A 22,484-nucleotide genomic window follows, 5' to 3' on the forward strand; every position below is an offset into this window, starting at 1 on the left:
CAGAGTACTTCATAAGTTTTACAGCTAATAAAAAGGAATGATTTTCCATGATTTTTTCTTGACATCAGAGTAAAATATTAAACACACTGCATTTCAGAAGCTAATGCTCAGCACATATGCATGTCCTGCATAGTCAGACCTTAAATCTAGAGAACCTAGAAAGGAGAAGACAAATCTCTTTTCTTTTAGAACATCTTTCCTACCACTAGCATTTCTGACAGACAGGCTTTTGAAGGCATAGACATATTGAGGTTATTCTCTCCAACAAGGCCTGAAATGGTGCAGTAATTAGGAGGGAAATGTACTATCAACAATAAAATAAAAGATGTCATCATGTTGAGCACATGAAAACATTGTGGTATTTGTTCAAGAGGGAAAAAGTCAAATAAATACATTTGGGAGTTCAGAAAAATGAACTATTTTTACATAGGAATTTATTATAATTAAAATATGTTCATGGAAATCTGGGAGAAAATAAGGAATATTCTATAAATGGTATTGGTTCATTACGATTACCATAAAGAGATGAAAGGAGGGAAATGTTAATAGTGTTTACCAGGGAAATAAGAAAAACAAGTGTGAAACAAAGTGGGAAAATATGTGTAAATTTGGTTATTGCACACACAGTGAAGGCAGAATATCCATATTGATCAGTATATTTGATATGAGGAACCAAAAATTGTAATTTAAAGTTAAAAATTTAGATGGCTGAGAGATGTGTTCCTGAATACTTTGAAAGAATGTAGGAAATTCATGTGTTAATTGAAGGAAAATTACATTATATTTTTATCTAATACATGAAAGCAAGCATGGAGTAGATTTTCATCAGGCCCTCTATTTGTTATAGAAAATATATGAGTTAAAACTTAAGAAGACTTATTGCCACCAGAATGTGTTTTATACCGTAACCCATGGTGAGTATTCCTACGTGGCTGTAAGAAAATAATATAGCACTTTGGGGCAAAGATGCAGCCTAGTAATCCAGCACTGGAAGCCAAGATGGAGAAGATCTCAACAACTGCCATGACCTTCCCCTTGGTGCTGTGGTAGACAGGGAGGAAAGCAACCCAAACACTGCAGAACACCAACATGCTGAAGGTCAAGAACTTGGCTTCATTAAAGGTGTCAGGCAGGTTCCTGGCCATGAAAGCTGCAGTGAAGCACACCAGGGCCAAGCAGCCCAGGTATCCCAGGACACAGTAGAAGGCATAGGCTGAGCCCTTATTGCACTCAACGATGACATAACCAGGCTCAGAGTGTGCATCTGTATCAACGAATGGGGGAGAGGTTCCCAGCCAGATTCCACAGAGTGTCATCTGGATCAGGGAGCAAATGGGAATAACAAATTTAGGTGTCCCCGACACCAAACACTGTCTCCCCATTCTCCCTGGAGCAGTGACCTTGAATGCCAGAACCACAGTGATTGTTTTGGCCAAGGCAGTAGACACGGCCACGGTAAACACAATTCCAAATGTGATTTGTTGGAGGATGCAGATGGTTGTGTTAGGGCGACTGATGAACAGTAAGGAGCAAAGGAAGCACAGAATGAGGGAGATGAGCAGGATGTAACTGAGGATCCTGTTACTCGCCTTGACGATGGGAGTGTCTCGGTGTTTCACGAAGACCCCGAGAGTACAGCGGTGAGGAAAGAGAAGCAAAGAATTGTGCAGACCAGAGCGATCCCCAAAGGGTCTCTATAAGACAGGAAGGTCACAGCTTTTTGGAGGCAGTAATTTCTCTCATTGTTTGCATACTGATGATCTGGACACTTCACACATTCATCCATATCTGGTGGGAAACGCAATGTGCCATCAGCTCAGGTTCAGTAATTTTAACTTATTTACAAGGCCCCAAAAGAGACATGTTGGGTACTTTTAGCCATATTTTTCAGATTGCATTGACTTCAAATAACTGTGTGTTATAATCTGTTTATTTTTCTTCCCTCAAACTTTCTCTTAGGGCTCTGACCTTCTTTAAACATTCAGACTTTCAACTGGATAAGAGTTGCTCTTTTGATTCATGGTTGAGCTTTCATTCAATTCTTCTTAAAACTGTATTCGCTGGTGGATAACATATACTCACAAAGGGCACATATTATAATTGTATGATTAATGAATTATGAGGAAGTAAACACATGGGTAACAACATAAAGGCCAAAAACTAGAATGTAGTCCATCTGAAGCCCCTTTCTTAACTTCTTCAAATAATTACATCTCCCACAACTTTGAAGATCCTACCTTGCTGATTTCTAACTTAGATTCCTTCTCCTTGGGTCCTTTTACCCAATGTTATTTTTTGTGAGATTCTTCTATGTCACAGAATTCAGATATGTTTTCTTTTTACAAACATATCTAATCTGCTAAACATTCATTTTCTCTTCACTCTGAACCCATTCCCTAATAAACTCTATTAAACTTTCTGAATCTGGAGATTTGGTATTTCTAGACGTCAATATTTTTTTTTTTTGTTACTTCCATATTTCAAGAGCATAATGTTTATAAGTTTCTTTTAAGTAGCATCATGTCTCAGAAATTCATTTTTCACTTGTGGCCAAATAACAATCTGTGGTATGTATGCCCCATATTTTATCAATATAGGTATTGATGGATATTGGATTATTTCCACATTTTGGTATTGTGAATAATGCTGCTATAAACATTGTGCACAATTATCATTCAGAGGAACTCTTTTCACTTTTAATATAAACCTAGAGGTGCATTGCCAGGTCATATGCTGATTCTATATTTAAATTTTTAAGGAAGTGCTGCAATGCTTTCTACAGTGGCTGAACTACATTACATTCCCACCAACAGGACCCTAAAGTTCCAATTTCTATGAATCCTCTCCAACACTTGTTATTTTATATTTATAAAAGAGAGTGATTTTTTGTGGGTGTGAAGTGGTATAAACTATTCACTTATATTGCTGGATAGATTTCAATTATAATAATGCATCATATTTTATTTACACTTTTTACTGGTGAGAGATGTTCAAATGCTTATGGGTTTTGGTTATTACCAATAAGCCTGCTCTGAGCATCTTTGTACATTTAGTAAAAATATGATGTTCCTTTACTAGGTCATATGCTATATAAATATTCATCTTTGTAAATAATGCCATCCAGTTTTACAAATGTTTACACCAGTTTAAACTCAAATAAGCAACATTTGTTCCAGTTGTACCATGTTCTCTTAGAACCTTGAAATGGAAGTTATTCAATTTTTGCTATTATGGAGGATGTTTTGAGTTTTTTCACTATGATTTTTTTTCCAGTACTTCTTTTTTTTTTAATTGATTTTGTAAAAATATTACATTAAAAAAATATGAGGTCCCATTCAACCCTACCATCCCCCCCAACACTCCCCCCCCCCCCCCCCAGCCACCCTCACTCCCACCATCATGACTCATCCATTGCACCTGGTAAGTACATCTCTGGGCATCTCTGCACCCCATGGTCAATGGTCTACATCATGGCCCATACTCTCCCACATTCCATCCAGTGGGCCCTGGGAGGATTTACAATGTCTGGTGATTGCCCCTGAAGCACCATCCAGGGCAACTCTAAGTCCCAAAGGCGCCTCCACCTCTCATCTCTTCCTGCCATTCCCCATACCCATCAGCCACCATGTCCAATTTTCCCATTCCAATGCCACCTTTTCTCTGTGGACCTCGGATTGGTTGTGTCCATTGTACCTCTATGTCAAGAGGAGGCTCAGATTCCACATGGATACTGGATGCAATCCTCTTGCTTTCAGTTGTAGGCCCTCTAGACTCCATGGTGTGGTGGTTGTGCTTCTTCAACTCCATCTTAGCTGAGTGAGGTGAGTCCAATAAATCAGATTGTAGGAGCTGAAGTCTGTTGGGGCTCAGGGCCTGGCTATCATATTGTCAGTCCAGAGATTCAAATCCCCTAAATATATCTTAAAATCCAACACCAACTACAATTCCAGTAAAGTAGCATGAAAGTCTTGTGCAAAGAGATCCCATCTGAGTCCAGCTCCATCACGCAGAAACACCGGCTCCAAAGAAGGGCCATCTGCCATGGCAGTAAACCCCATCTGCCATGACCATAGAGCCCGTGGGTCTCTTTAGCCCTCAAAGGAACGAATACCTGGGCTTGTATCTACTTTATCTGTTTCTTAGACTCTGCTCAGTTGTGCTTAAGGGCAATCCTTCTGACAGCCTCCAGACTCTTTTTTAGAGACTCGTATCCATATAAACTCATTTCTCCTTTCCATTTCCCCCTTACATTAGGTCAAACAGCAATTTAAAGTCATGTTATTATATGTAGACAGTGATATTCTGCTGATCTGCATTGAACCTTCAATTCAAGGTCATTTTCCAGTTGCATCATCAGTTGGTACTTGGTAGTGATCCCTCGGGGCCAGGGAGGCTCATCCCCGGGTGTCATGTCCCACACTGGGGGGAAGGCATTGCATTTACATACTGAGTTTGGCTTCGAGACTGGCCACATTTGAGTAACATGAAGGCTGTCAGGAGGAAATCCCCAGGCACAGTGCTGCTCTAGGCCTTGTTCTTATTTCAGGCATATAGGCTCACAAGCATAGTCATTAGTATCATGCTCTCACTGTTGGACCCTCATTCTTTCCTGGTCCTTACCGTTGCACCTGGGGGACTGCCGCTGCTCCCCTAGGGGCCACGACAGAGCACCCTTGGCCAGGAACCCAGTACCCCCCCCAGCTTTAGTTTTTAATTGTTGCCACTATGAGTATATCCAAACATTACCATGCACCCTGGACATATGCCTTGTATTGCTCCCTGTCAGCCCTATATCACCTGTCAATAGTGTCCTATACCAGTATTCCTCTGCCGCCACTGCCAAACCACTCTGTGATCCAAAACCTCCCGAAAATTGAAGCCCAATATAATGTCAGGATCCCTTACTAGCAAAATGGGATAAGGTGATGGGTTTAAAGGTCAGGTACAGAATACGTGTTGACTTGGAAAAATTCTACATCCTATCTTTTTCTTTTTCTTTTTTTTTCCTAATTATTGAACTTCTCTTCACAAGAGCCCTAGACCACAGCAATTCATATATACAATATACAGTACTCCCACACATCCACCATAGAACCTTTTCCCTTCCACGGTGATATTCTTATAACTTATTCATATCATATTTACTTAAAGTGATGTACAGACTCTGAGACAATAGCTTTCGAACAAGGAGGCATCCACGCTTACATTGTGGTCCATACTTTAGGACCAGTTTTCTAAATTTTTAGTGATCCTATGTTTTACATTATGGTTTATATTATTAGTCTGTCATCCCCTATATGTTTATGGTGTAATATTACATGTTTTATATCCATCCCTGTGCACTCTCACGAAACTCCTCTCTTACCCCACATTTACTTTGCTTTCACAAATTTAACGTCCATTTTCCCCTCCCCTTGGTGCCCTCAGTGACAGCCAACCTCCATTTCCCAAGGAGCCATGTCCAGAGACACTTGCAACAGTGTTCAGGGCCCAACTTGCTCAACTGCCTCAATGCCCTGGGAGCCACCCTTTCTCTCGAGAGATACGGTTCCCTCTATTTGATGGCATTAGTCCTCCCCAAGATGTGGGTCCACCCCCACTCTCACTACTTGGGTCTCTACCCAATGGTACTGCCCACTCTGGCAAAATGAGCATTCAGACATTTCCCAGGAGCCCGTCCCGCATCAGACCATCCCCTCCAAGCATCCTAAACAAGTAACACTCTTAATTATATTTTGATACAATTTTCTCAGCATTTTACTCTCAACCAACACCTGACACTCTCCTATGTTCGTATGCTACCCCTCCCTCTTCCCACTTTTTGGGCAATATTACCCATCCGCCCATCCCCAGCCACCCTCAAACCCGCATAGCCCCACCCAAAGGCAACCCCTTGCCCCCATTTTATCTCTTCTTTGTGTTCATACTTACAGCCAGCTCATCATAAATTCCACCCCTGCAGACGTGGGCTCACATCCTTCCTCCACCCCCCGATGTCCTGTAAGCCTATCGTTCAGTCTCTAGCTCTCTGAGGCAGCTTTCTTATTTCATATCATTGCGGTCATGTAGTATTTGTCCTTCAATGCCTGGGTTGCTTCACTCAACATAAGGTCCTCAAGATTCATCCATGTTATCACGTGTGTTTGTAGTGTATTTGTTCTTACAGCCGAGTAGTATTCCATTGTGTGTATATACCACATTTTATTGATCCACTCATCTGTTGAAGGGCATTTGGGTTGACTCCAACTTTTGGCGACAGTGAACAATGCTGCTATGAACATTGGTGTACATATATCGGTTTGTGTCCTTGTTTTCAGTTCTGCTAGGTATAATACCCAGCAGTGGTATTGTTGGGTCATATGGCAAATCTATGGTTAGTTTTTTGAGAAACCGCCAAACTGTCCTCCAGCATGGTTGAATCCTTCTGCATTTCCACCAGCAGTGGATGAGTGTTCCCATTTCTTCACATCCTCTCCAGCATTTGTATTCTTCCGTTTTTCTCATAGCTGCCAATCTTATGGGAGTAAGATGGTATCTCATTGTATTTTGATTTGCATTTCCCTGATAGCTAGAGATTTGGAACATTTTTTCATGTGCTTTTTAGTCATTTGTATTTCTTCTTTAGAGAAGTGTCTATTTAAATCTTTTTTCCCATTTTTTAAATGTGTTGTTTATCTTTTTATTTTCAAGAAATTGGAGTTCTTTATATATGCAAGTTATAAGTTTCTTATCAGATATATGGTTGCCAAATATTTTCTCCCACTGTGGGGGCTCCCTTTTTACTTTCTTGACAAACTCCTTTGAGGTGAAGAAGGCTTTAATTTTGAGCAAGTCCCATTTATCTATTAGCTCTTTTGCTGCTCATGCTTTTGGTGTTATATTCATGAATCCATTCCCTATTACAAGGTCCTGTAGATGTTTCCCTACACTGCTTTCCAAGGTTTTTATGGTCTTGGCTCTTATATTTAGGTCTTTGATCCATCTTGAGTTGATCTTTGTATAAGGTGTGAGATGGTAATCTTCTTTCATTCTTCTACATATGGCTATCCAGTTCTCCAGGCACCATTTGTTGAAAGGCCACTCTCTCCCAGTTGAGAGGGTTTGGTGGCTTTATCGAATATTATATGGCTATATATGTGAGGTGTCTATATCAGAGCTTTCAATTCGAGTCCATTGGTCTGTGTGTCTCTCCTTATGCCAATACCATGCTGTTTTCACTACTGTAGCTTTGTAGTATGTTTTCAAGTCCAGTAGTGTGAGTCCTCCAATTTTGTTTTTCTTTTTCAATATGTCTTTGGCTATTCGGGGCCTCTTTCCTTTCCAAATAAATTTCATAGTTAGTTTTTCTAGTTTCTTAAAGAAGGCTGTGTTGATTTTTATTGGGATTGCATTGAATGTGTAGATCAGTTTTGGCAGGATAGACATCTTAATAATATTCAGTCTTCCTATCCATGAACAAGGACTAGTCTTCCATTTATTTAGGTCTTCTTTGATTTCCTTGAACAGTCTTGTATAGTTCTCAGTGTATAAGTTTTTAACCTCTTTAGTTAAATTTATTCCTAGGTATTTGATTTTTTTATTTACTATTGTGAATGGTATTTGTTTCTTGATTTCCTCCTGTTCTTGCTCATTATTGGTGTACAGAAATGCTACTGATTTTTGCGCATTGATCTTATAACCTGCGACTTTACTAAACTCATTTATGAGTTCTAGAAGCTTTGTTGTAGACCTCTCAGGGTTTTCTATGTACAGGATCATGTCATCTGCAAATAATGATATTTTGACTTTTTCCTTTCCAATCTGAATGCCTTTTGTATCTGGTTCTTGCCTCAGTGCTCGCGCAAGTACTTCTAAGACAATGTTAAATAGGAGTGGAGACAATGGGCATCCTTGTTTTGTTCCTGAGTTTAGAGGGAAGGATTTTAGGATTTCTCCATTGTAAACAATGTTGGCTGTAGGTTTTTCATAAATACTCTTTATCACGTTCAAAAAATTTCCTTGTATTCCAATATTTTAGAGTGTTTTTATCAAGAAGGGGTGCTGTATTTTGTCAAATGCTTTTTCTGCACCTATAGATATAATCATGTGATTTTTTTCCTTCAATCTGTTTATATGGTGTATTACGTTGATTGATTTTCTTATGTTGAACGATCCTTGCATACCTGGAATAAATCCCACTTTGTCGTGGTGTATAATTTGTTTAATGTGTTGTTGAATACGATTAGCAAGTATTTTGATAAGTGTTTTTGCGTCTAGGTTCATTAGAGAAATTGGTCTGTAATTTTCCTTTCTTGTGGTGTCTTTGTTTGGCTTTGGTACTAGGGTAATGTTGGCATCATAGAATGAGTTCGGCAATGTTCCTTCTGTTTCGATTTTTTGGAATAGTTTCAGCAGGATTGGTGTTAGTTCTTTCTGGAATGTTTTGTAGAATTCACCTGTGAAGCCGTCTGGCCCTGGGCTCTTTTTAGTTGGGAGATTTTTAATGACTGATTCTCTCTCTCTGCTTGTGATTGGTTTGTTAAGATCATCAATTTCTTCTTTCGTCAATATGGGTTGCTTATGTGTTTCTAGGAATTTGTCCATTTCCTTTAAATTGTCATTTTTGTTGGAATATAGTTTTTCAAAGTATCCTCTTATGATAGTCTTTATTTCTGTGGGGTCGGTGGTGATATCGCCTTTCTCATTTCTTATTTTGTGTATTTGCATCTTCTCTCTTTTTTGCTTTGTTTGTCTCGCTAAAGGTTTGTCAATTTTGTTGATCTTCTTGAAGAACGAGCTCTTGGTCTTGTTTATCTTTTCAAGTTTTTTCTTATTTTCTATTTCATTTAGTTCTGCTCTTGTCTTTGTTATTTCCTTCCTTCTTCTTCCTGTTGGGTTACTTTGTTGTTGTGTTTCTAATTCCTTCAAATGTGCAGTTAGCTCTTCAATTTTTTCTCTTTCTTCTTTTTTGATATATGAATTTATGGCTATAAATTTCCCTCTCAGTACTGCTTTTGCTGTATCCCATAAATTTTGGTATGTTGTGTTATCACTATCATTTGTTTCAAGGTAGTCATTGATTTCTTTTGAGATTTCCTCTTTGACCCACTGTTTTTCTGAGTGTGCTGTTTAATTTCCAAATCGTGGTGTGAAATCTGGGCCTCTGTCCCTTGCAAATTTCCAGCTTGACTCCACTGTTGTCAGAGATATTGTTTTGTATGATTTCAATCTTTCTGAATTCATTCAGCCTTTCTTTGTGGCCTAGCATATGGTCTATTTTGGAGAATGATCCATGTGTGCTTGAGAAAAATGTATATCCTGCTGTGTTTGGGTGTAATGATCTATATATATCTATTAGATCCAGCTCTTCTAATATACTGTTCAAATGTTTTGTTTCTTTAGTGATTCTCTTTTGAGATGTTCTGTCCAGAGTTGATAGTGGTGTATTAAAATCCCCTACTATAATTGTAGATGTATCTATTGTTTCACTTAGTTTTTCGAGCGTTGGCCTCACATATTTAGGGGCACCCTTGTTAGGAGCATAAATATTTATGATTGTTCGATCTTCTTGACAGATTTTCCTTTTCACTAAAATGTAGTATCCTTCTTTTTCTCTCACAATTGTTTTGCATTTAAAGTCTAGTTTGTCTGATATTAATATAGCTACTCCTGCTTTTTTTTTTGTTATTGTTTGCTTGTATGATTGTTTTCCAGCCATTCACTTCCAATCTCCATGCGTGTCTGGGTCTAAGATGCATCTCTTGTAGACAGCATACGGATAGGTCATATTTCCTTATCCAATGTCCCAGTCTGAATCTTTTGATAGGTGAGTTTAATCCGTTGACATTCAGTGTTATTACTTTCAAGGAATTATTTGTGTTAGCCATATTTTGATTGGGCTTGTGTTTGTCATATTTTGTTTGTAATTTTTTCCCTTCTATTTTTGTCTTTTTTTCTTGCTCTTATACTCTCCTCCAACTTTGCCTGTCCTGTTTTTTCCTTTCTTCCTGCAGAACTCCCTTTACAATTTCTTGAAGGGGAGGTTTCTTTTTGGTATACTCTTTCAGTTTCTGTTTACCTGCGAATATTTTGAACTCTCCATCATGTTTGAATGCTAGTTTAGCGGGATAGAGTATTCTTGGTTGGAAATTTTTTTCCTTTAGTACCTTGACTTTATCATACCACTGCCTTCTTGCCTCCATCATTTCAGATGAGAAATCAGCACTTAATCTTATGGAGCTTCCCTTGTATGTGATGGCTTTCTTTTCTCTTGCTGCTTTTAGAATTTTCTCTTTGTCTTGAGCATTGGATAATTTGACAAGTATATGTCTTGGGGTGGGCCTGTTGGAGTTTATGACCAGTGGAGTGCGCTGTGCTTCTTGGATATGTACATCTGTCTCTTTCAGTAGATTTGGGAAGTTTTCAGCCATTATTTCCTGCAACACTCCTTCTGACCCCTTTCCCTTCTCTTCTCCTTCTGGAATGCCTATAATACGTATGTTTGAGCATTTTGTATTATCATTCAGGTCCCTAAGTCCTATCTGGATTTTTTTCTACCTTTTTATCGACCCCTTCTAGTATCTGTTTGATTTGTGATGTACTGTCTTCCACATCACTAATTATCTGCTCTGCCTCTTCTAGTCTGCTGATACTTGCTGCAAGTGTATTTTTGATTTCTTGAACTGTGGAGTTCATTCCCATGATATCTGTTATGTTTTTGTGTATGTCTGCAATTTCCCCTCCAAGTGTTGTCTTTATGTTATTAACCTCTTTCATTACTTCATCAAATTTGTCGGTTATAAATGTTCTGAGATCTTTCATTGCTTGTGCAAAGTTCTGCTCCCCTTCCTGATTTTTAGTTTGTTGATTGGATTCAGCCATGTTTTCCTGAATACTGGTTTGGTTTGTAGATTTTTGTTGCTGTCTCATCATCATTTTATCTTGACGGGTTTAATCAGCTCCTTAGCTTCTTTGTCTACTCTTGGAGATTAATTAGCTGTTGTTTTGCCTAAGTTTTATATCTTCTCTTTGTCACTTTGTTCTTCTTATTCTAATTTCTTGTTGCTGGTTAAGTTCACTTTAAAGGAAAGTATTAGTGCCGGGGAAAGGCAATTGTGTAAGCAAGGGAAAAGTGTAAAGTAGTATTGGTAATATATGTTAACAAAGTAAGAATATGAGATCTGGGAGGATGGAGGTTAAATTCATGTAAATTGTGTAGAGTTATAGCAGTAGGTAGAGTACCTATTATGAGGTAGGTGAGTGAATATGGGAGGAATATGGTATGAGCTAGAAAGCTATTGTTTTTGTGAGAGAGGGATAGAGAAAAGAAAGGTAATAGTTTCAAGAGTGGATTACAGACAGAAGACAAAACAAAGGTATTAGAAATTAAGAGTTAGACACTTTGTGGATCAAAGAAAGTGAGGTGGGAGGTGGAATATAGGAGAGACAATAGATGATGGCGGATATCAAGATTTAGGGGAAAGGAGAGAGTGTAGGTAGTCTAAATCAGTTCACACAGAAATGAGGCAGTGGAGGATGAGAAAACCCAGCAACTGTGAAGTGTTCCCTGTAGCACCTATTATATAAATAGTTAAAATAAAATAAGTAGAAAATGAGGGACAAGAGGGAGAGAGAAAACAGAAAAAGAGAAAAAAAAGAAAGAAGAGAAAAACGGAAGAAAGAAAAAACGGGGTGGGCAAAGGGTCGGGAACAAGTAGGGGGAAGACAAAAATAGATATACACAAACCACAATTTCAACAGGAACTACACCAACAAAAAAAAACCCTAAATAACTGAATTTAAAAAAAAAAGAGTTTGGGGGATACGCTGGGAGAAAAGTCTAGGATATAATGCAATATTAGCAATCAGGACATTAAAAAAAGTAAAAAATAAGATTAAATGAAAATAAAAACAAAACAAAATGAAACAATAAGGAAAAAACACAAACGTTGAAGGCTAGGGCATTCATGGACCTCAGATGGACATCAGGGCATGATGGATTCAGGGGTGGAAAGTCTGAGATATTGAAGACTCAAGAGCTGTGAGTCTCTGGGGTGTGGGCCACCAGAGTTTAGGGGATTCAGACCTGGCCACCTCAAATCTGGTCAACAGGAAGCCTAGGAGCCCTGCAGTGTACCACAGCCCTCAGGGATCCCCGCAGCTGGGTGCCAGCCCTATGGGGGAAGTCAGATCTGCAAATTCTATATTATGTCTGAACCCTGCATTTCACTTACTCAGTTTATTATATTAGGATATATTGTCAGTTCTGCTTTTGGACAGCTCCCACCCTGTGATTCTACACAACGGCCGCCTGAGGGCGCCTCTACACCACGGCCAATTTAATGGCGCAGATCAGAAGTCCGGCCGGTGGGTGGGGCTCCAGTTGGAAACTCAGACAAAACTGGCGTTCCCAAGCTTCACAAAATATTCCCCAATCAGCTACCAGATGTTCCCCCCTCCCTCGCTACACCCTATAACAAGCTCCCAATTACGTCCCTTTATTGTCTACAATCTAATTCCGTTGCAGATCGGCAGCCGGGCTTGTGGGGGTGGGGCTCCAGGTGGAAGCGCTGTTACTTGTGTCCACAAACAAAAATTCCTCTGCTTCACCACAAAACACCGTCTGTCTCTCCAAATCTATCTGCAAAGGCTTCCTGTCCCATCCTCCCAACAGCCCACCCAGGACTCATGAATTCCCCAGCACCACAGAGCCACCAAAAAACGTGGTGGCAGCGGCAATACCGCGGCTCCCCCCACCCCCAAGGAGGGGGCAGCCCATGTGCAGGTCTTACCTCTGGGCAATAGAACCCAAATTATATCTTAGAGACCAATCCTCTCCATTACCTTCCCTCCAAATCGATGTCCAGACACTTCCTGCTCTGCAAAAATCCCAAAAAAGCCTGTTCTTGGAGAACCTCCAGTGGCACCCAGCTGCCTCTTCCCAGGAGAGACCGAAAAGCAAGCTCAGTCAGCCACCATCTTACTTCCTACCTTTCACTATGATTCTTGTTTGGAATTTTTGGTGACTAATTAATCTGAACACTAGCTCATATGTGCATCACATATGAGCATATTTTTGTGGGAAGAGCCTGTGCACAAGCCATTCCCATTTTATTACTGTATTTTCTGTCTGTTTTGTGCTTTTGTAAAAGAACTCTCTATATGCTACATATGAATTCTCACTGGCTAGGTCTATTTTAAATATTTTATCCAACTTTGGCTGTTCCTGTCTATTTCTAATTTGGTAAGCAATGTTTTTGTTGTTTATTTTAAAATAATAAATGGGTGTTGAATTTTATTAAATGTTTTCCTGAATTTTTTGCAATGATGATTTCTACTTTTTGGGGTGCTCATGTACTGAATTATTTTGCATAAAAGAGCAAACTTCATCACAATAAGTTCTTTATAAAATATAGCAGGATTTGGATTGCAGCTTTTCTTTTTAGCAAATGTGAGTTTAGGTTCAAAAGAGAAAGTGATCCATAAATTTTATTTCTTGCAACAAAGCTATCAGAATTTGATACCAATGTTAGGCTCTTTTCATAAAATTAAATTTGAAGTTTTTCAGATTTTCCTAATATCTGGAAAACTTTGAGTAGATAAGTATTCTTTTTCCTTAAAAGTTTGGTTGCATTTTTTGGTGAAGCCATAGCTTACTAAAATTTTTTTTGAGAAGATATCTCATTTAAAACTACATTTTACTATCCTAACTAGATATGAATCTTTTCAGATTTTCCTTTTGTCTTGGGACAGTTATGGTAATTTTTAAAAAATTTTCTTTGGAATTTGTGAGTTTCACTTAAATTTTCAAATAAATTAGCATGAAGTTATTTATACTATCCTTTAATGATTTAAAATTTCTTTACATATTTCCCACTTTTAATTCCTTTCATTATTTATTATGCAACTTTTCTTAATTCATTATTCTAACAATTTATCAGTTTTGTCTTTCATTAGATTTGGCTTTGAGTAATTTTCTTTTTATACTTATTATTTTCTATCTTCTATTTTTTATGTTTTCTCTACTGTTATTATTTTAGTTTGCTATACTTATAACTTCAGATTTTTTACATTTAAGTATACATACTAATAATAAACACACACATATATAAAATTTAGGATTATACATTAGACTCTGAGGATACATTTAGCCCCATTACATGAGTCTTGAATGTGGCAATTTCAATTTTAAACATTTTATAAATCCTATTGTGCTATTTACTTTAAATCATGGTTTATTTAATAGAGTGTTTATTTTTTAAATTTTTTCTCTATTTTTTAAAATGCTACATTAAAAAAAGAGAGATCCCTCTATACCCCCCACCTCCCTCACCCTACTTCTCCCACATCAACAACCTCCTTCATCATCATGGGACATCCACTGCATTTGGTGAATACATTTTGGAGCACTGCTGCACCACATGTATAATGGTTTACACTGTAGTTTACACTCCCCCCCCAGTCCACCCAGTGGACCATGGCAGGACATACAATGCCCAGCATCTGTCCCTGCAATACCATCCAGGACAACTCCAAATCCTGAAAATACCCCCACATCATTGTGTTTCTTAATCTCCAAATGTGTGGGAATTGAATTTGTGAATATACTATTACTTTACATGTGCACATGGAACATTTACTCAAACTTACTTTATAACCAATGCATACATGAATCATTTTCCCAAATTGACTAAATGCCAGTTTATATTGTCAGATCAACATGTCTCAAAATACTGAAATAATGGTAACCATTTCAGGGTATTAAACTACACACTAATCACCAAAAGAAACTTAGAAATTTCCCACTATAGAGGTTATTCTAGAATTTAATAGCATGGATATGAATATGAAAAGAATATTAAAGACTTTAGTACATCATGTCTCAAACCCCATCCCCAATATTCTGTGTGAGCCTGTCACATTGAAACTGTTTTACAATACTCTGAATCTCTGAATATTATGTACAGTAGTGATTACCTATTTTATTCATTTATAATAATTTGAGCAAGATTTTATTCCTCTCTTCACTCATCTTACATAATACTAATGCAACTGCCTCTATGAAAAACTCTATCAGGCCCCTCCTCCCAATGAAGGTACTGGTCCATAGGTCCCTGTTCAAACATTTATTGCATGCTTTAAGCATGGACAAAAAAACTCTGTGTTTGTCTCCCCAATTACCTGTGAACTAGAGGAGAGTAGAAACTAAAACTCCTCATTAAGGGTATTTTACTTCATCCTCATGTTGTACACAATAGAAATAAATATTTCTAAAATCATTCCTAACCTTTCTGAGCATCTGCTCTGTGTCATGAACAGTTTCAGGAACAGAAACTGAGGAAGGTTAAAACACACTTTTTAAATACAATCTATAAAATGTAAGCCTTTTGAAATACATTTACACCTTTTATGGTATAGCACATGTTTAATGTAGGTGAATGTATTTTTAAATTTTAAAAAATGTGTATTCTGCAGTTGTTAGGTCTAGCATTCTATGAATATCAATTAGGTCCAGTTGGTTGATGGTGTGGCTGATATTTTACATAAATGTTTTTTCAGTTACCAATAGAGAGTTGTTAAAATCCCTGACTATTGTTTTGGATATGTATATTTCTCTTCTTAGTTTTGACAATATTTCTTTCATATACTTTTAAGTTTTATTTTTAAGCAAATACACATTTAGGATTGTTATGTCTTCATGTATTTTCCCTTTTATCATTATAAAATGTTATTCTTTATCTTGGTAATAATTCTTAGTTTGAAATATAACTTTTATGATATATAAAAAGGCAGTACATTTCTGGTACCTTGCATTATCAACTCCTTGGCAAACTAATAAAACCAATAAAATATGGTAGATGTAAATATATATATATATATGAAATCTAAACATGCTTTCATTCAAGTTGGAAAGCAGGTACTTGTAATACCATGTGTTAAATTCCAAGAGAGGGATGAAAGGTATATTAATTTGGTGGGGTCAACAAAAGAGCTTCCTAGAGACTATTTGGCCTTTAATGTGTCTGAGCAATAATATTCAAATAAGCTAGTTCAGGGCAGAGAAAGGGTTTCAATTCAAAGGGAAGTATTTTTTATTATAAAAATGAAATTACTAAACAAAGGAAAGAAGAATTTTATTTCTGTAGTTGTCCTCCAGATTCTTCCCAATACCTTGTATGAACTGGGGATATAAAGGAGAGGTGGGGACATTTTTGTGTGCATACACTTACCTGTCTCATTTGAAATCTCATTCTCTGGGCAGGGGGTACAAAGAAAGCAACAGGCAGCCTTTCCCTCCTGAAAGGTTTTCCTGAATCCAAGAAAACACTTCTCACTACATACAGATTTGGGTGTCTGGGAAGAAAATAAAATATGTGTTCTTATCAGAGGTGACTTTAATTCTCCAAAATTAGATTGTTTGGGTTATTCGACCATAAAAAATGTAAGTTTTAAAACCTAAATCAAATTAATTGATAAGATGTCAGGTTTATTGTATGATAGGAAATATAATAATTTAGAAATATATCTTTAAATAAATGTTTCTTTTTCCACCCTTTGGATAGTAGGTGAGTAAATTTTTCAAGTGAAAAGGTAAGTTGTTTAATAATTTGGACACTTACATAGCAGGAAGGAGGCAGAAGACCTCTGTGATGGTTAGGCTAATGTGTTAACATAGCCAGTGTTTGGTCAAGTAAAGACTGGGCAAATTGTAATAAAGGGCATTTGTGGACTTTAATCATCAGGGAATTTACTGCATAGATGGCTGATTACACGTACAATCAACCAGGGAGATTGCTGTTAGCAATTAATGAGGTTTTATCCAATCATTTGAATGCCTTAAAACAGGAAGTGATTTCAGCATTTGGAGAGAATTTCCCAGCTCATCTATGGACAGAGAATGTCTCCTGGGAACTCATCAAGGCCCTTCATGGAACCTTCATTGGGGCCCCTGTTAGCAGCCTGCCTGCAGACTCTGGACTTGTGCATCCACATGCTCATGGGATAGAATTTTGTTAAATCTCATACTATTTACAGATATCTCCTGTTGATTCTTTTTCCTTAGTGAACTTTGACTAATAAAACCCTCATGACAAGATTTTTGTTATTTAGGTATAATATTAAGCATGATAATTGGGTCCTACCCACCTCTGAAAATCCTGCAGCCCATTCTATCACCTCCTCAGATATAGACAATTGTTGATCACGTGGCGCATCTAAGCCAAAATGTCCTACTTTAACTTTAAGTCCAAAACCTTCTGGAAAATTCCAAAAATTGAGAATGTCATAACTGGCTTCCAATTTCCTTTCCTCATCCACATTCACTGTGTCACCAGCAGGATTGCTAAATTGGATGTTCTTCAGAAAGGGTGCAGCTAAAAGAGACACACCTGTGAGGAAGTGTGCTCTCTAATTAAGGCACAACACCAAGGTGGGAACATCTCTGGTCTTCTGTAATACCTGCTTCCTAAGGCAACTTTACTATTACCATTCAATTAGGTAAAAAAGAAAAAACCATAAGGAGGACTAAAATGTTATAACTTTTATAAAATTTTAAGTTTCAGGAGAAAACTCCAAATACAAGAAGATCAAAACAATCTGTGAGTACAGAATGCAGACAAACCTTAATGGAAGAATAAAATTTAACCACTCTCAATTACTAACAAAGTTCTCCCTAAGCAAAATCATCAATATCTGAAGAGGTTGCAGGATTAAATGATACAATTTATGTACAATATCCAACAGTGCCTAGAACTAATTCAATAACTAGTTTCTCCCTGTTGTTATTCAAATGCTTCATGGAAGAAGTCTAGGTATTTTATATTAAAAATATTAGGTGGGGCAACAGACTTGGCCCAGTGGTTAGGGCATCTGCCTACCACATGGGAGGTCCACAGTTCAAACCCTGGGCCTCCTTGACCCATGTGGAGCTGGCCCATGCGCAGTGCTGGAGTTGGCCCATGCGCAGTGCTGATGCGTGCAAGGAGTGCCCTGCCATGCAGGAGTGACCCCCATGTAGGGGAACCCCACACACAAGGAGTGCACCCCATAAGGTGAGCCGCCCAGCACAAAAGAAAGTGCAGCCTGCTTAGGAATGGCACTACACACACAGAGAGCTGACAGAACAAGATGATGAAACAAAAAGAAACACAGTTTCCCATGCCACTGACAACAACAGAAGCAGACAAAGAAGACGCAGCAAAATAGACACAGGGAACAGACAACCGGGATGGGGGGGAAGGGGAGAGAAATAAATAAATAAATAAATCTTAAAAAAACAAAAAGAAGCAATGCCAATTCCATAAAAAAAAACATTAGGTGGGAAGAAGGTTGAGGTCCTTAGTAACATGAAGTGTTGACATTGATTAATAACTCATTCCCTTTCTGCCACTGGCCCCTTCCTGGTCAAGACCATTTCTATCTAGGACTAGATTTACCTCTTAGACAGTGAACAGGTAAATTAACTCTTGCACTTTTGGAGAGACAGCACTAAACTTCTTGACTTGAGCAAATGCTCCACATCAAGAAAGTCATGATTATGGCATGTTCTGAAGTACACATGCTGTTCAATGGATGGGGTATTACCTGCCAGGGGTCAAACACCAGTCCATCTCCATTTCCCACTGACTGCATTTCTACCCGTTGAAGAAGCATTCCATGAAGGCTCTGAGCCACAGCATACACTGCATTATACACATTATAACTTCCTTCATTCATGTCCTTTTCAAATAGCCACCAAGGCAGCAACTCCAAGGAGGCATTGGGAGAACAATTCTCCAGGGAGTTACAGTCAGATTCAGAAACAAAGCAATTAAAAGAGGCAAACCACAGTTTAGTGAGGTAAAAGTCTTCTTTGTATTTTGAAGGTTTAACTGTCTGGATGAAAGTCTTAAAACCAGGCATATTAGCAGGTTGGTGTGAAAAAATGAGGGCCCCATGGAATGAGTCAAGTAAAAAGTTTCTCTCATTGGTGGCAAAATCCCATTGTGAGGTTGTAACCCCAACTTTCCCTAACACTAATAATCTCCATCTCCAAAAGCTCAATCCCATTAGTGAGTCAGAGTCACCATAAATGACAGTCACATTCACTGATGATTCTCTGATCCGTAAATTATACTGCCGTTCTTTTGAGGCATATGCCCTCTCAGTGACAGGTATCATTTCCAAAAAGCCTGTGCAGACTCCCTTTTTGTCCATCTCTTCTCTCAAGTTCCATAGAAACTGCATACCTCTCTTGTCTTCTGAGATGACCAGTCCCACCCTGTTCCAGCTGAAATGAAGCATCAGTGAGACCATGCCAAGGGTCAGGGTTGTGTCTTTGGGAGCCATCTGATAAAGAGATGAAAACTGGCCATCATCATTCAGTTGTGGGTCATAAAGGCCATAAGCAAGCTAAAGGGGAAGGAGTAAAAGAGCCAGTATGAGAAAGAGGATCGGTCAGAAGCACAAGCTCAGCCCTGATGAATATTAAGCAATGAGACAGAAAGGAAGATTTATTCTTCTTATTTTCTAATAATTTCCCAATCCCTGAGAGCATAATGGAAATTAATTGATTAGTCTCAGTGGTCTAGGAAACTCCCTTGTCTCTTCCTCTATTGGCTTCACTTATGTTCTAGAAAAGGACATGTGAACATCCCACCATGTCTCTGTATACTGTTTGTACCCTTTCAGACTTGTGTAAACACAATTCCTTCATTTGACCTTTTCTTTTAAGGTCCCCGAAAATAGCAAAGGAAACATTAATTCATCTTCCTTCCCCTTCAGTGGGGCTCACCTGTGGAATTTTGAAGAGTTCCAGCAGTGTCCCAATCTGGGCAGAAACTGCTCAAGTTGTTCCTGTAAGAGCTGCTACAGTCTTGCTGTCTTTCCTACAAGTATAATTAGGAATATTCTTTTCTAGCCCTGATTGCCAAATGATGGGACTCTCCAATGTCCTTTGTTCACTGTGTAGTGAATTGTAGAGATCATATCCCCAAAAAATGTTGGGTGAAAGATGGGGGTTCCTGTTGATCACTTCAATAGCAAAAACCAAGGCCAGAACATACTGGTAGTTCTTGGTCTGAAACCTGAATGGAAGGCAGAGTTATATTTAGGCAGAAGGCTCAAATCATGATTATCTTCAAATTCAATGAAATGAACAAATTAGGGATAAAAGCACAAGTGGACTCATTCTAGATTAGCTCTTCTGAAGTCTTAGAATTTTAGCTAATCTTAAAAGAGCTAAAAGGCATTTGAAGGCTATGACTGAATTCTGCATCCATGGAGAAAGATGATAATATTTACAAAGGCAAGTGTAATGAGTGGAAAAATTCATGTAGGATTTTTAATTTATCTTTACATGTGGAAACAAAAATAATTTCTCCGTATTAACACACTATTAAATGGTTTGTATAATGTCAGGTATATTGACATGAGATTGAAGTTAGAGTAATTCCAACTGAAAGATATCTCTCTAACAGTTCAGTTCCACTGCAGAGGCAGAATTGGATGGGAGAAGCAGAGGGCCATTGCATCTGAGGGATGAGAAGTGTCCACAAGAAGATTGACAGTCAGTTAGCCTAAGGCTCTACCCCATCAAGTTGTGGATCTGCCATCTTCCAACATCAACGAACTGAGAAGAGCACCAGAGACCAGTGATGGAGGAATCAGGCAAGGCAGGAATATTTGAGAGAAGAAAAATGATGAAGTGGAAGGTGATTCCTACCTAAACCTAATAAGACAGGAAACATTGTAGTAACTAAAGGGAAAAGTGTCATGATGTCTAAAATGTCTGTTAACCATTTCTTAATTAAGATTTTACAATCCTATTAATGTTAATAATTAAGATCTTCAGTTGTACTCCCTTCAAATGACCCTTATTCTTTTCATCTTCCTTTTTGATTTGTGCAGTTTCACTTCCTTTATTAATAACTCATTTTCCAGGCCAAAGGAAATTCCTTTCATTTTTATTACATGGCAACTGAAATTTCAAGAAGAATAAAAGTCTCCTGCATTCATTTCAAATGTCCTTTTGTTCAGGCTTGATTAGCACACTAATAGCTTTTGCTTACTGTACATTTCAACAGTTGGACACAGGTTTCCAAATGTGCTCAATGAATTAAACTTGTTAAACTTTTTTCAAATATAATTTATATTTAGTAGATATATGTTGTCATTTGTTTGAGAGAGAAGTGTTGAAATTTCTCACTATGATGCCTGATTGTATATCTTGTTCTCCTTGTTGTTTATTTATTTGAGAGTATTATATCTTGATATATTTATACCAATTGCTATTCCTCTGTGATGATTTGAACCTTTTATTATTATGAATTTTCCACCCGATTTCTAATGATGCATTTTATTGTCATCCATATATAAATATACTTACCTCTGGTTAATTCTGGTTATTATCTTTAGTAATTTTGAGTATCATTATAATTAATTGCACACTTTGGTTTTCAAGTTTCATTTTTTCCTAAAAATGTGTCCTGTAAACATATTTCATAAGGAAGTAGGATGGTACAGTCTTCATGAAAAATAAACCTGAATTACCCAGTAGGAAACTCTTCCACAATATAGAAAAAGAAGGAATATCATAGTCATGGCAAAAACCAAGCAGAAAATATTATGAAACAATCTTAAAAAGACTATTAGCAAATTAGATCCTTGTTTGCTATCAGCTTCACTTTTCTGCAAGGATGAAAAAGTACACACTCATAGAAGTAGATTAAAGCATTAAAGAAAATTGAGCATCTACCTGAATACATTTGTTTAGGAGAAGAGTATTTTCTTAATAAGATTATATACAAAAACAAAAACCCACCCAAAATCAGAACTTAGACTTTGCTTAATGCAAAGACAGTGAAATCAAAATTGCAGGTAGCTGAGGGTCAGGAGAAGGATCATCCCCACCCAGGGACTGATCTAGATAGCAGATACTCTCCCCATTCAAGATTTGAATGAACCAAAACTATTAGCCAAATTTGCTGCTGCAGAATGTCATATGCCTAATGTATTGTGGGATGAAATTTGCTTGAAGAATTTCTAAACAAAAAGCCTTCCTATTAAAATCAAGGATAAGGATAAGATCTGTTCATTCCAGGATTACTTTGTACCCTACTGGGATTGCTAGCCCATCAGATAATGCAATAAAATAACAGGCAAAAAAGAATGGAAAGAAAGGAGCAAACCATGATCTTTTGCTGGAAGTAAAATGGTTCATATGGGAAACCCAAGAGAAAATGTGAAAAGTATTTGTAATTGATAAGGAAGTAGCCAATCAAATACATACAACTGTTATTGGCATTTAAATATAATATCAATAATTTATTAAAGCTTTATGGGAAAATATGATAGCAATAGATTAATAATAAATTCCTAATATTGCTAATGTTAAATATTGGGCAATTTCATATATAATTTTAATATAAATAATAATATGATTAATAATTAATTATTAAGAAATTTATTAACAATAAATTCCTCTGTAAATTTATCAATAAATTTATTGCTCTGTTTTCTGTGAACAA

At 37.6% G+C, this 22,484-nt stretch overlaps 1 pseudogene; it reads right to left on the reverse strand.

Annotated features, from left to right (window-relative positions):
• Window positions 1-866: 866 nt before the first annotated feature.
• Window positions 867-20,570, reverse strand: LOC139437069 (vomeronasal type-2 receptor 116-like; annotated as a pseudogene).
• Between the last annotated feature and the right edge of the window lie 1,914 nt (window positions 20,571-22,484).

The sequence above is a fragment of the Dasypus novemcinctus genome, chromosome 20 (assembly GCF_030445035.2).
Source record: "Dasypus novemcinctus isolate mDasNov1 chromosome 20, mDasNov1.1.hap2, whole genome shotgun sequence".
NCBI classification, from domain to species: Eukaryota; Metazoa; Chordata; class Mammalia; order Cingulata; family Dasypodidae; genus Dasypus; species Dasypus novemcinctus.